This window comes from Carcharhinus amblyrhynchos, chromosome 3, assembly GCF_965287045.1.
Source record: "Carcharhinus amblyrhynchos chromosome 3, sCarAmb.v2.hapA, whole genome shotgun sequence".
NCBI classification, from domain to species: domain Eukaryota; kingdom Metazoa; phylum Chordata; class Chondrichthyes; order Carcharhiniformes; family Carcharhinidae; genus Carcharhinus; species Carcharhinus amblyrhynchos.
This window is the reverse complement of record NC_137326.1, coordinates 77,997,813-78,013,334: the sequence shown is the minus strand read 5'-3', so window position 1 is coordinate 78,013,334 and position 15,522 is coordinate 77,997,813. Positions and strand designations below refer to the sequence as shown.

Genomic DNA, 15,522 nt, shown 5'->3' with positions numbered 1-15,522 from the left:
CCAAATTATACGTACAAGCGATCATCTGTCGTTAATCCCGCAATTTATGTACCGGTACCCAAGAACGATACGAAAAAATGACATGCATGATTGTTTGCTGACAATTCAAACTGCCATCACCCCTCGGTTGGATCTGCAAACAACAATCCAGACTTTATCCTTTATACTGATGGCTCCTCTCATCGTCCCGCTGACGATCAGCTCTTCGCGGGTTATGCTGTGGTTAGTCCTCACGAAGTTGTGGAAGCATTTGCCCTTCCCCCTGGCACGTCAGCCCAAGCAGCAGAATTGTTCGCGTTAATTCGGGCTTGTGTACTGGCCAAGGGCGCAGTTGTTAACATTTACACTGATTCGCAGTTTGCATTTGGAGTTGTGCATAATTTCGGTCAATTATGGAAAAATCGAGGTTTCATTACCTCAGGGGGAAAGCAAATTAAACACTCTAGATTAGTACTGCAATTGATGGATGCCATCCAGCTGCCATCTAAACTGGCTATTGTAAAATGCCAGGCTCACACCCATGGAGGTGATGAGGTCTCCCGGGGAAATAGGCGAGCGGATGAGGTTGCTCGCGCATAGCTCTAAAGCAAAGCCCCATATTTCAAATGGCCAGATTTTCCACACCACCGCCCCCTTCCACGATAGGTGATGACCAGCTTAGGGCAGCCCAGCAACAAGTTTCTCCACAGGAACTGAGGTCCTGGGAACGTCATGGCTGCTATTTAGTGAACGGCATTTGGACACATCCAGGTGGAAGGATTGTTTGTCCAAGGTCCCTGTTTTTGCCCCTAGTTCGCCTATCACATGGGCAGGCTCATATGGGCAAAGGAGGGATGGCCCATAGCATAACCGCACAGTGGTATGCACCTGGAATAACGGTGACCATTGACAAAGTAGTCAGAACATGCCAAATTTGTCAGGTTAACAGCAAAGGGAACACGCCTGCCAAGTGTGATCACCTGCCACAACCCAGCATGCCCTTTGAAAATTTACAAATTGATTTTGTACACATGCCACCAGTAAGCGGGTACAAGTATCTATTAGTGATAGTAGATATGTTTACTAGATGGGTGGAAGTATACCCTACTAGGAGGGATGATGCTAGAACAGTGGTAAAACTGCTGCTGAAAGAACTAATACCCAGATATGGTACACCAATGGGAATCAACAGTGACAGGGGAACTCATTTTACAGGGAAGATAATGAAAGCTTTAGCGGAGGCCATGGGATTTCAGTGGAAATTGCATATACCATACCAGCCTCAATCATCAGGAATAGTGGAGAGAGTAAATGGGGAAATAAAGGCAGCACTTGAAGTGGTGGAGGCTACCTCGCTAAATATTTTTAAGAAGCGGGTTGATGGGTTTTTGATAAGAGAGGGGATTAAGGGTTATGGGGAGAGGGCGGGAATGTGGAACTGAGCCACGACAGATCAGCCATGATCTTATTGAATGGCGGGGAAGGCTCGAAGGGCTAGATGGCCTACTCCTGCTCCTATTTCTTATGTTCTTATGAAACCGGATTGAAATGGCCAGAAGCATTGCCAATAGTTATGTATATGCTTGGAAATCAGAGGAACAGGAACACTGGTTTAACACCGCATGAAGCCTTAATGGGCAGACCAATGCCCATGGGGATAAAGCCCCCTTTGACACCTGAGAAGGTGGCACTAATTTGGACTGATGAGACTACTTTAAGGTTTGCTCAGGCCATGTGTGAAACAGCAGCCCGGCTACATACCAAAGTCAGACAGGCACAGGCTCCTTTAACAGAGGGAAACATGCATCCTTTTAACCAGGTGATCAGGTGTTGGTAAAAACGTTAACAAAGGAATCTTTCTCTCCTAGGTGGAAAGGACCATACCAAGTGCTGCTAACGGCTAGAACAACGTTGAAGTTGGAGAAATACCCTGACTGGATACATGCCACTCGATGTAAACTCTACTACTCTGACGTTCAAACAGAGAAGAAAGAAGTATCATAGAGCGTGTAAAGAACTCCCTGAGACGCGGGGCCGAATGAACTGTCGTAATATAGCAGAAATGCTGTAAAACACGGAACAAATGTATAATTAATTGGATATGTATACCAACTTGGGATTTTATTTTGTGGATGGTTGTAACCATAGTAGTCTTTTGTGTATATTTTAATCAAACAGTACAAGAGTACTATAGAGAGAGAAAAAGAAGGTCGGAACATGCCCACCTGTTGGAAGAAAAGGATTAACTAAGAAAGATGAAGGGAATAATATGTTTGGTGTTAGGCTGCCTGCTGAGAATGGGAGGTAGCAGTAGAGAATGAGATGACCTGCCCATAGCCAGAACAAACTTTGAAGGTGAACTGGGATGTTCAGTAGGCAGCTGGACTGCTAACTGTTCGGGGGGATGCGAAATGATGAAGGTCGGAGGGGGCCGAGTTAAGTTTATAATACAAAACAACGGCAGTATAACGCTACAGGTTAACGTTAGCTCAGGAAATATGAGCTGTCAGATGGAGACAAATGTGAGCAGGACAGGAGATGTCAAATGGCTGAAAGAGAGTTGGGCACACAATCACACTGGAGAGAAGGGTATGGGAGTGTTCCCAGCGATAGAATTGAATGGCACTCGTTAGTATGGATGCATAAACGGTACTCCAAATGAGAGAGGGAATAGCGATAGTCTATGTATAAAGGGTTATGGTTATGCAAATTTATGGTGGTTAGAAGAAACGTCACAAAAAGAAACTAATATAGGGCATATAAGAAGGATGTTTGCCACTTGTACTCCAGTAGTGAGATCCCCCAATGTGTTGAACTTGACAGTGCTGATAAAATACGAAGAACCAAAAACTGACAGTTGTAATTTAACAACGTTAGACATGGTGCTAAGAAAGGATGGGAGAAGAAAGAAAAGGGATGTGTTAGGGACTGTGTTAGGAGGTATAGGAACAGGAATAGAAGCCTTATGGATATAGAGACCTTCCAAAATAAAATACAGGCTGTAGGAGGTTTGGTAGGAGAAGGGATGAAGATAAGGAATGCGTGGGATAAAGGTTTGCAGAAGACACAAATATCAGGGTACCTAATAAACGCGATGACCTGGAAACATAATAAGGCGGTTGAAAACGAAATAGAGAAGGTAATGAAGAGTCAGACAGCTCTGAATTCAAAGTATACTTACTGTATGATGAAAGAAATAGTGCATCAATTGTTGCGGGCTGAATTAGAAAGGAAAGTGTTGTCTTTCCATGCGGAAACATGGGAGCAAATGCTAGGATTCAAACAGACGAGTAATGCGGTTAATATAACTGTCAGACCCCGCCCGAGGTATACTAGGTGCAGCCGAGAGGGATGCAATGTGACAATGGAAATAGTGAATAGCACCAAAAGAGAGATCTGGTGCCAGTTCCAGGTACTATCCCATCTGTTTGGTATTAATTTTTGGTATCCCATATTCAAAGGGAACTGGGTGGATGAAAGAAATAAGACACATTCCTCAAGAGGGTGCATCAACTGGCCCTTCGGGATGGTATGTCCATATCAGACGGCTGTCTATGAGCCTTGTTCAATGCAACACTCAGTGGGAGTATGCCAGTGGGAACTAAGACCCTCAAATGATACAGTGATATCAGAAATAGGCGAAAATGAAGTCTGCATCTCGGGAATTTGGCCCATATACTTAGACAGGATTTTATATAAGCCCTCTGTTAACAAGTGCGTAAAGGCAGTGTATACTTTGTATGAACCACGGAGTAAGCGGACTTACCAGTTTGGGCAATGGAAACAAATGCAACAACATATGATGCTTCATAATATAGACCCTTTACCTCCAGTTGTAAATCTGACCAAGTTGCAGGAGTTAATTAGAGAAAATCAGAAAGTGTCAGAAGCTTTCACCAAACAGGGACACGCCCTTCACCAATTAGTGGTCAAAATGAGTTACAAGGAGGGACAGTGGTGCATATATCTGATCAAGTAACTTCCCTCACTGGTGGGATATATTTTATGGCTGGTCCCCTAAGGCCTCGGCTGTTCTCAGGCTAGCCATCCATCCGATTGTGATAGTGGAAGCGATACTCTTATTGTTACTCATACTAATGTGTGCCATTTGGATTAAAGTAAAGAGGCTGATAGGCCAAGTGATGGGGTTGATAGCCCAAGTGGAAGGAAGAATAATGGCAATAAGAACGCGTATGACAAGGATAGATAAACAATATGAGGATTATGATGAGGAGGAGTGTATAAAAATGAGATCATTTCCAGAGGGATATGACCCTCCCTTTTGTAACAATATAACGGAACCCTAAGAGCTGTTGATCAGAGGGTCAACAAGGAGGGAATTGTGGAAAAAATTAAGTTTGCTGTTGTATCCTAAGGGGTTAAACATTGATGGTTAAGGATGCGCTGAAGCATGCGTAAAGAAAAAATCATGAGACTAGCAGACACCCAAGGCCTCCAGCCCAGATAACGGGAAAGCAAGCCATCTGGCCTTAAGGGAGATATGAAGCCTGATTTACAATTCTATCAAGTGTAATCATAGTAAATCATTAAAAGTAGAGATAATAAGATGCTGTTAGAACAAGGACACATAAGATAAGTCCTGGACACACATAACTAATTTACGGGACAATGATTAAAGAGTTAGCTGCGATAATGGGAATAGTGGGGTGTATTGTAGTAAGTATGAAAACTTGTTTGTTTCACTGTATAAATATAGCGCGGGTTTGCTCGAAAGTTAGAGTTCGGTCTCGGTGTAGACTGAGGTGGACTCTCCGTGATATCACGCAAAATAAACTCTCCCGAAGCTTGACTCTGAACGTCTCTGCCTGAGTTATTCTGAGTTAAGGGTTTTTCCTCGACACAGGGTTAATGTAAGCCTACATGTGACACTAATAATAAATAAATAAAACATCAATGACAAAAAGGCAGATAATGGCTGATAATGTACAACAGCGTGCCGTGGATTTCTCACTGCATTGTCCATAGACAATCTGGGGGATATTCTGGTTTGAAACGTGGGTTGGTCGAGTGCTGACAAAAACAGGAAGACCAACTCTGGGAAAAAAAGAAGTGACACTTTGCCATTGGTGCTGACGAGAAGTTGAGACCCTGTTGGAGATGATGGTGAGTTTTTGAGTGCAGAGGTGGAGTGCACTGCCCCAACATCACCCCTCTTCCCCAGCCTCCATACCCACCCCCCATCCCCTCCTCCCCCCAATTCTCATGCTGGCAGCTCAAACCCACCTTCTGGACAGCCACATGACAACCCTGATCACAAACCACCACCTGTGGCAAATTACAGGAGGGTGCTGGAATCCAGGAAGTTTGGTTATCCTAGACAAAAAGCCTCTATTATGCTCATGGCAGGTATATGAAAACACAAAGTCAGCACAGTTGTGGAAGACTGAGCAACAGGGAAGAATCCAGGAACTGTGGAAGAACTGAGAAAAATAAAAAGTGGTAACATTCTATCTGACTCGTCAAGATTGCAGTGTACCATTGAAGAAACAAAAATGAAAATTGTTCCATACCCTGGGGCTTTTCATTGTTTAAACTTTATGGGACTAGCTTGATGAATATTTCACCAACATGTATTTGGGTGTGTTCTCAGAACAGTGTTGTGTTTTGTGTTTCAGATTCTGTACTGATGACACACCATGTTCTATGTGTACGGTAACTTTACTTACAATGCTCACTCAGGATTCCAGTCTCCAACTCTCAATTTAGTTTTTGCTTCTCATTGTGATCACATCCAGGCTTGAACAATACCACTTAGAGAACAGACACGCACAACCAAACACTGAATAACTGAGCATTACACCATTTCCCACTTCTAAAACTAGAAGACATTGCTTTAAAATACATAATCTCTTAGAAATTGTTTTTTGAGATATGACAGTTTTGATGACAGTTCTGAGATCTTCAAACTTGAGATTGTGGTTTCACGGGATCAACTTGAAGAGATGGATGATCAACATCACAGGAAAAAGAAATATATCCTCATAATCACTGTCCTCAAAACATCCTGATCAGTTCACTATCAGGCACGTTGTGTTCCACTTTGTGTCCCACCCTTCCAACCCCACTGACTTAAGAGCCAATGCCTCCCAGACTGTGAATAACAGCCTATGTGCTCATTCTGCTGGCATGCTCTGGACAGTGCCACCTTCTGTGTTGGAGCATTCAGGCGAGCTCCAACCTGAGAAAAGTGAAATACTGCACAAATTATTAGTCCCAGTGATGCAGCAACAGAAATCAGGGAGGTCAAGATACCTGAATCAAGGGGAAGGTTACAGAGATATGGAGGAATGAAGCATGGGTGGATTTGAGAACAAACATGGAAAATTTTAGAATTGAGGCATTTGCCAGAGCGTGTACCAATGTAGGTCACATACGTCACAGTAATTGAAATGAAACCACATAGATGTAAGATGAAAAAACATACTTTTGACACCTAAGACTGACTAGAACATGAATGTGGGTTTGCAGTAAATTCAGATGTTTAACCATCACTGACAAATCATTGAAAGTACACCAATAAGACAAGCACCACAACAAACCCTGATTAGTAATTTGCAGTGTTTCATAGTATTAGTAGTTTACTCACAAGAATAAATCATAATATTTGGGGAGAAATCACTCTTTGAATAAAGAATAAAACATTTCATCAAAATAGGTGTGCTAGGAAGTAAATAAGAACATAAGAACATAAGAAATAGAAGCAGGAGTAGACCATCTAGCCCCTCAAGCCTGCTCCGCCATTCAATAAGATCATGGCTGATCTGAAGTGGATCAGTTCCACTTTCCCGCTTTCTCCCCATAACCCTTAATTCCCTGTCTGTCAAAAACCTATCTACCCGTGACTTAAATATATTTAGCGAGGTAGCCTCCACCACTTCAACGGGCAGAGAATTCCAGAGATTCACCACCCTTTGAGTGAAGAAGTTCCTCCTCAACTCCGATCTAAACTGTCCCCGCCCCCTTATCTTGAGGCTGTGCCCTCTAGTCCTGCTATCCTTTCTAAGCAGGAAGAATCTCTCTACTTCTACACTATCCATCCCTTTCATTACCTAATACGTCGCTATAAGATCCCCCCTCATCCTTCTAAACTCCAACGAGTACAGACCCAGTCTATTTAGTCTCTCTTCATAGGCCAACCCCCTCTTCTCCGGTATCAGCCTAGTGAACCTCCTCTGCACTCCCTCCAAGGCCAAAATATCCTTGCGCAAGTGCGCCGACCAAAACTGCACACAGTACTCCAGCTGCGGCCTCACCAGTACCGTGTACAGTTGCAGCAAGACTTCCTCCTTTTATATTCTATCCCCATCGCTATAAAGGCCAGCATTCCATTCGCCTCCTTGATCACCTGCTGCACCTGCAGACTGGGTTTTTGCAACTCATGCACAAGGACCCCCAGGTCCCTCTGCACAGTAGCATGCTGCAGCTTTTCACCCTTTAAATAGTAATCCCTCCTACTATTATTTCTGCCAAAGTGGATAACCTCACACTTGCTAACATTGTACTCCATCTGCCAGGTCCTCGCCCACTCGCTTAGCCTATCCAGATCCCTCTGCAGACTTTCCATACCCTCCACGCAATTTGCTTTACCACTCTTCTTCGTCATCAGCAAATTTTGTCACCCTACACTCAGCCCCCTCCTCCAGATCATCTATATAAATGGTAAATAGCTGAGGCCCCAGCACCAATCCCTGCAGCACTCCACTAGTCACCAACCGCCAATCAGAATAGCACCCATTGATACCAACTCTCTGCTTCCTATTAGACAACCAATCCTCTATCCACGCTAACACCTTACCCCCAACTCCGTGCACCCTAACCTTCTGTAGCAACCTTAAAAATGAGACTAATGAGTAAAGTTGCCAACCTCAAGAATGGGCCTGGAGTCTCCAGGAATTAACCTGGAGAAAAATCATCAGGACATTAAAAGAAGTTTTATTGTTGGCATTTTCATTGAATATTTCTCATTACCAGATACTAAGATAGTGAAATTGGGAATGGCGGGGCGTTCAATTGGGGTAGGACAGCAGCGTGGCACAAAAGATGGTTGTGTTGGCCAACTAATGTCTGGATCATGGGACAAGTCAATTGGTGAAACTTCCAGGAATATGTTTAATCATGTTAAAATAGAATCCATAGAATCCACACAGTGCAGAAAGAGTTTGCACTAACTCTCCAAAAGAGCATCCCACCCTCTGTCCTATCCCCATAACTCTACACTTTTACCATGGCTAATCCACTAACCTGCACATCTTTGGACAATCCTACTACTGAGTAAGAACATGTCTTCAAGGGCACTCTGCTTTTGAGGTATCCTTTTCTTTGAACTGTTACCTCCACAGTACCCATTGTGAATGGTGGTGCTGCTGAGCTGCTAGCCCTTTGATTGGTCTAGCTTCTGGGATTGCCTTTCTCTTTCAGCCACAGAGGCAATATGAGTAGAATTTAAATCAACATGCCCATACGTCAGAAAGAATTTAGTAACTACAAAGTGTTTTGGAATGTCCTGAGAACCTGATATAAATGAACATCGCAGCTCGTACATTCAATATTTGATCCCTGAATTTTGTGTTATAATCTGACACGCCTGAACTGCAACAGAAGTAATCCAAAAGTAAAGTTGGATCAATTAATCTTTAGTCGTCCTAGGTGACAAAGTCAGTGCAGATAAATATTTAAATCAAGACCTTGGGCCAATTGTTTGTCCATCAATATGAAATTTAGGTACAAATGGGAAGAGCATGCTGCACACTCTACCTGAATATAACAGGCATAGAGAGGCCAAACCAGTTATCATTAAGGAACTGCAGATAGCTTCCAAAAGAAAAATCAATCTTTATTTACTGAGTGTCGCAGACTGGCACATTCCAAAACCCAGGACTATGTGCTGAGGGATGCACTAAAGCTTGGGACAGCCATGGCAGAGGCTCAATGGGGGAAGGTAGCTGTATAAGATCTACAAGCCACAGTCAACTGAGAGAAATGGAATTATATAGAACCCCCTTGGATCATATGACTCACTCTGAATGTATACTGTGAATATTGCATATATCATGGCTGTATTGAAGCACTTCAGAGTGCAACATAATCTATGTAGAAACGTAAATATTATTGCACAGGGTGATGGCCATTTTGAAATGATTCTAATTTTTTTCAAATATTTTACAAAAGTACATTTTGGCAAAAAAAGTCAATATTTGTTTTCATGTGCATTGGATAAGAAAGGCAAACAAGTTGCAGAGACAATTGTGAATCCTTGTAGCTGAGTTTCTGTGTAAGTGACTAGTGCAGCATCTTCATTAGCATTGAGGAGCTCTCTGCTCAGGATGGGTGGTCAGAACAAGGTTTTGGTTTATGTGCTGTTCTCAGCAGTTTGTTGTACAACTGTGAGGCATAAACAACTCACACCTATCAAGAAAGGAGGCTCAATAATTTCTATCTTTAATGCTTATGGCACATTCTCACGGTGGAAGGGCAAATCACGAATGTGACTGTGTCTTTCAAAGGCAAATATTCCAAGTATGCCAGCACTCAAGTAGAGGTGACTGAGCTGGCTCAGGAATGTTTGCAGGATGGAAAATGGATACATTTTCAAGAAATTTTGTATGACCAGACTACCAAAGATGCCCAAAGTTCTGATTCAAGTATGGGTGGCATAGTGGTTAGCACGGCTGCTTCACAGTGCCAGCGACCTGGGTTTGATTCCTGGCTTGGGTCACTGTCTGTGTGGAGTTTGCGTGTTCTCCCCGTGTCTGCATAGTTTTTCTCCAGGTGCTCTGGTTTCCTCCCCCAGTCAGAAAGATGTGCAGGTTAGGCCTCTTTTAGGGCAAACCAAATAAAAGATGTGCAGGTTAGGTGGATTGGAAATGCTAAATTGCCCCTTTGTGTCAGGGGGACTAGCTAGGGTAAATACATGGGGTTATGGGGATAGAGCCTGGGTGGGATTGTGATCAGTGCAGACTCAATGGGCCAAATGGCCTCCTTCTCCACTGCAGGATTCTATGATTCTATAAGTGGATTTGCAAACAAAATGTGAAGGCTCTAAACATTGCTTTTCACCCTAGGAGATATCAGCCAATGTCAAAGGGAAATGGTGACGTTATCTGTGGATTGATGATGCTGGCGCTACCACGATAACCAGTGGTTTGTACAGCCACACAGTGACAACTGATAACGGCTGAATATGCAATACTTGTGACAGAGCCAGTCTCTTGTGGATTGGTTTCTTCAGACAACAGCAAAACTGCACCATATTCTATTCTATCCTTTAAGGATCTGCTGCCATGTCCATCCCATGTGTAAATGGAAGGATGCTGATGAGAAGGACTTCTCTTCCTGAACCAATAAACAACTAGTCCATTTTTATCCCCCAACCCCCATAAATACAAACTGCCACCAAGCTCAGAGTAGGTGCAGAGTGATTTTATGCCAATCCCTGAGTGATAACTGCCATCTGTTTGGTACTTAGAGCTCACCTGTGGCATTTAAACGAATCCCCAAACTAAATGTGCTCTCTGTCTCTCATTTGGTTTTGCGCAGGAGTTGAATTTAACCCCAATTTTTTTTCTCTCGCTCTTTTTCTAATTTCTCGACATTTTCTGCTTTAGTGGAAATAGTTTGAATTTTCTGACACCTGAATGTTATCTCTGACCCGTGATATTAACATTGTGTAATCGCTAATATACTTTCTACATAGTATCATCTATAAAGCCGCACACAGAACTCTTAAGAGTTACGGAACCTGTGTAACATTGTTTTAGTATTCTGATATTCTGCATCATTATTAATCTGGTGCAGCACTATCTAGCATCAAACCATAGTGTAAATAAAGCTGTAACAATGGAAAGGCCTTTAGCTCTTCAAAATGCAAACTCACTCAGACAACTGACACTTACCTTGTGTACTGATGGTACCGGTGGGTGGCAGCTGTACTGAGGGGCTGACGACACAGATCACCTCTGAGCGTGCTGCTGCCTGAATTCAAAGCGCTCAGACACTTCAAACCCTTCGATTCGTTTCGGGGGAGTGGACGTTATATTTTAACAGGAAATCATTTTGCTGCCTTGTAGGGAACATCTGCAAAGTTCCTACTTTTATTCCAAAGGCACAAACCTGAAGAGTCATTCATTTTATTTACTTTCCTTGAGGGGAAGGTGAATTTCCCCTGCCTGCCACCCCCGCCCCTTTTCATTGTGAATTCTTGATAATTATTGCCTGCCTGCTTTGTACTGGGAGTATTTGATGGGGTAGCGAGGGAGCTTTACTCATTTAACTCACTCAGGGAATGTTTGATGGGTGAGTGTAGAGGGAGCCTCACTGCATTTAATCCACACAGTATCCACTATGGGAATGTTTGATGGATGGGTGTAGAAAGTGCTTGACTATGTACCTAACCCATACTGCACTCAGAATGGGATGTTTAATTTTTACTGCAGCTAACTTGTTTTTTATGAAGATCACACATTCAAATTATGAAGTGGAGTTGCCGGCTTTGGGCTGGGGTAGGCGCAGTAAGTAGTCTCACAACAGCAGGTTACAGTCCAACAGGTTTATTTGGTAGCCCAAGCTTTCAGAGCATTGCCCCTTCATCAGATGAGTTCAATGATTGTGTAAAACTATTTCACAGCTGTGGGCTGGCCTGAAGCCAGAGGTTAGGATTGTTTCACATTCAAGTTATCAATTACTTGGTTTCTTACTTTTTTGAGTACAGCAAGTTAGAAGTGTTTCTATTTATACTTTTAAATATCCATGATGTGTCTAATCTATTCTGTATTTAGAAGTTTGAAGGTGCTATTTTATACCAAATCAAACCCCTCCTGAGCCTATCCAAGGAGCGTGTGCTAAGATAAGGCTAAGCAAAGCTATACCTCACCCAAAAGAACTTGACAACGGGAACAAGCCTCTTTCAAATTCTGACTCCAGTATTGTTCACCTTATATCACCTGTATGCAATTTGCATAAAAACAAGTAAAATTCCAAATCAGAGTCAACTTCGCTTCATATCATAACGGAATTTAGAGATGATCCCTGACGGCAGCTCGAAACGAAAGTGCAGCATACGTCAAGTATCTCCATGAGAGAGGAGTTTCTCCATGAGCAAACCTCTGGCTTCAGGCCAGCACACAGCCCGCGAAATAGTTTTACATTAATCATACGGGAAGGGTTCTACTTTCTGAATTTAAATGTAACATTTTATGTGACTTAATCGCTAAAAAATGCTCGGTGTTAAAATAAATGCCGTTTCTACAACATCCAATACGTGGGAGGCTCTGCTTCACCGAGGGCAAAAGTCATGCAAGCAGTGAGTTCCGCTAATATCAACGAATTGAAATATCAGAAACTCCACCCAGTTTAAAATTAGCATGGGTTTCTGCTACATGTAAACTCTCTGTGCCCCATCAGTGCTACCTTGGTATACTGATAACTAAATATGTCTCTGTCCCGCCCTCAGGGATATATTTGTATACCGATTCCCGCTGTTTCTGTCCCTCCCTCAGGGATGTATTTGTATACTGATTCAAGTAGTTTCTCTCTGTCTCTCCCTCACTGTCATATTGGTAGACTGATTCCTAAGTTTTTCGCTGTCCCTCCCAGAGGAATATTTTGCTATGCTGATTGATGCAGTTTCTCTCTGTTTCTCCCTCAGGAATATTTTGGTATACTGATTCATGTAGTTTCTCTCTGTTTCTTCCTCAGGGACATTTTGCTATACTGATTGATGCAATTTCTCTCTGTCCCTCCCGCGGGAATATTTTGCTATACTGATTGATGCAGTTTCTCTTCGTTTCTCCCTCAGGGATACATTCGTACATCAATTAGGTTCTCTCAGTCCCTGCAACAAGTAACTGTTTGGATAATCATTAGCTTCTGTCAATGTATCTCCCTCAAGGAGAAATCTGTAGATTGACCAGTGTATGTAGGTCCCTGTCTCTACAGCAGTGGTTCCCAGCACCCTGGTGTGCCACGAAGATGGCCCACCCCCCAAATGTGTTGCGAAAAAAAATTCAAAATGACTACAAATTAATATAATTAAACTAAAACTAATCTTCAGCTCTATGGTCAGCATCTTCAAGACCTGATGTTCCTTAGGCCTTCCACACATGGGCAGTTTCAATTCTGTATGTTGGTGAGGCCCATGTGAGTGACAAATAGGACTTGGAGCTGAAGACAAAGGTACCATGCACTGCACAAAAAGCGAAAACTCCACAAGGATACAAAATTCCTGGGCGAAGTGAGGTGAGAAATGGCGTCTGCTGTTCTGAAAATCACGATATTGAAGACAGGCCAATAACTTGTATTTATAGTTGTGTTTAGCTAATTCCTAGATATGAGATTAGCATTGTGGTGCGACTTCTATCCTGCATTTCAACTTTCTTTTTTTTAATAATGTAGATGCTTTTTTCTTATACTTCATTTTTCTATCTGAGGTAATGGTCTTCAAAATGCTAATATAAAAGCAAAATACTGCAGGTACTGGAATTCTGACATAAGAAAAAATGCTGCAAAAACTCAGATAATCAGGCAGTATCTATGGAGAAAAACAATCAATATTCATGTTGATGACTTTCAAAATATTAAATCTTGTATGGACTGGATAAATTCTTTGTGAACTGTGTTTTTAAGGTATCAGGATTCCTTTTTACAGTTTATATTTATATTGTTTACATTTTTCCTGGTCATTGGCCCAGGTTTTGTGACAGTAAGAACTGAAGCTACTGCTGCTCAGCATTGTTATGGTGGAAATCAGATTGTTGGCATTCACACATGCACAGTAAAACATTGTGAAGGAGGGAATGGGTTAGCAAACTTTGTAATACTTAAAGATTTGTGCAAAGCATTGCAAGACTTGTTTTTGCACCCCTGTAACCTTGTATGCCAGTTAACTTGTTTGTGCGAGCTTGTAATTTTGTATGTTGGCTAATCAAACCACACGTGTCGAGATGCAATAATGGCTGATCACACTAGAGGAACAGAACGGAGACAGTCACGGCCTTGAGACAGCTACGATTACAACGGACTACGCAAAGGACAAAACTGCTGAGGCAGCAATAACCATATGATGGATGACGAACCATGATAGACATCCTGGAGAACTGCGGACGTGACTAGGGGCAGGAACCGGGATGTATAAAATCTACTCTTACTTGTGTTCGGGGAGAAGCCTGATGAACCACTTTAGGAACCGGGCTTCTCCCAAAAGCTTTCGTAATAAAACTAATGTACTTTGACTCACAACTAGTCTCAGAGGTATAATTTACCGACAACAATTGAAACCTGCATTTCCTGATTCTGTACAGATTTTCTGCCCATGTCCCCGTTCACTCTTATGGTGAGCTTGGGCTCAAACATCACACCAAAAAGCCTTTTGCTAGTGGGCAGTTCAGAGAAAATACATTGTTTTACAGATTGGAGGTATGTCGTGACACGGAGAAGGTTGGGAACTACTGCTCCAGAGAGAAACATGTACACGAGCTGTCTCCTTCCCTTAATCTCTACTTCAAAGAGGTAGACATTTTATCAATGATCATCCATAATTATGAGCACATACAATCCAGTGACTAAGTCCCCTCATATGAATAACCTGTTCACTATTGTCTTTCACACCTCCTGCAGCTGTAGCCATACACTGAATACTCAGTCCCTGTCCCTTTAATGGGCTCTTGTTTTTCAGTCTGCCCCTTCAGGGAGGTTTCTTGTACACTGCTACACTGGACTGGTTTCTCCTTTGTTCATTGATCATGGAGCGAGCGGAGAGGAGGATCAAGAGTGAGAAGATAAGCGACTGACTTTTTAAAGTTTTTCAGGGGCTTTCTAACTGTTAAAACTTGCTTTAAACTTTAACCAGAAGTGGGTCATGGGGTGTGCTGGGAAGGGTTTTTAGCGCGTGAAGTATAAAAGGAGGGGTGCAGCAGACAGTGGGCAGTGGAGTGAGCAGGGAGCAGAGTGTGAGCTGTAACGGCTTTGGCTCACAGGGCTTCAGTGAAAACAGGCGGAGGCAAGGTAAGTTTAAACTCATTACTGGGTCTAGCATAAACTACGTGATTGAGATGGAGGGACATGTCATATGCTGTTTCTGCATGATGTGGGAGCTGATGGACCCCAAGGTCATTCCCAGTGAGTATGTCTGCAGTAAGTGCTGGTTGCTTGAAGAGCTCCAGCTCAAAGTAGACGAGCTGAACTCCGAGCTACAGACACCGAGACACATCAGGGAGGGGGAGTGTTACCTGGATAATGTGTTTCAAGAGAAAGTCAAAACCCCTAAACTGACAAACTCTGATGGGGGTCAGGAACAAGAGAGGGTAGCTGTGGGTGAGGAGGGGAGTGTGGGGAGGAAGGAGGGGGTAGCTGCAGGTGAGGAGGGAAGTAGGGGGAAGAAGGAGGGGAGTGGGGGGAGGAAGGAGGGGAGTCAGGTACAGGAGGTGGAGACCCAAGAACCTCAGCCTCTGAATCTGCACAACAGGTTTGAGATTCTTGCTCTCAGTGTGGACAAGAACGAGGGCTGCAAGGTGGACGAGCAAACTGCCT

The 15,522-nt window shown here is 43.0% G+C and overlaps 1 protein-coding gene across 2 annotated transcripts in view; it reads right to left on the bottom strand.

Moving 5' to 3' along the window:
* Positions 1 to 11,011, bottom strand: part of aire (autoimmune regulator) — a 120,227-nt gene extending 109,216 nt beyond the window's left edge. For both annotated transcript variants that reach the window (XM_080185416.1, XM_080185415.1), the window contains exon 1: positions 10,893 to 11,011. The gene's annotated coding sequence lies outside the window, so the exon portion shown is untranslated. The remainder of the gene's footprint in view (positions 1 to 10,892) is intronic.
* Positions 11,012 to 15,522: the final 4,511 nt, after the last annotated feature.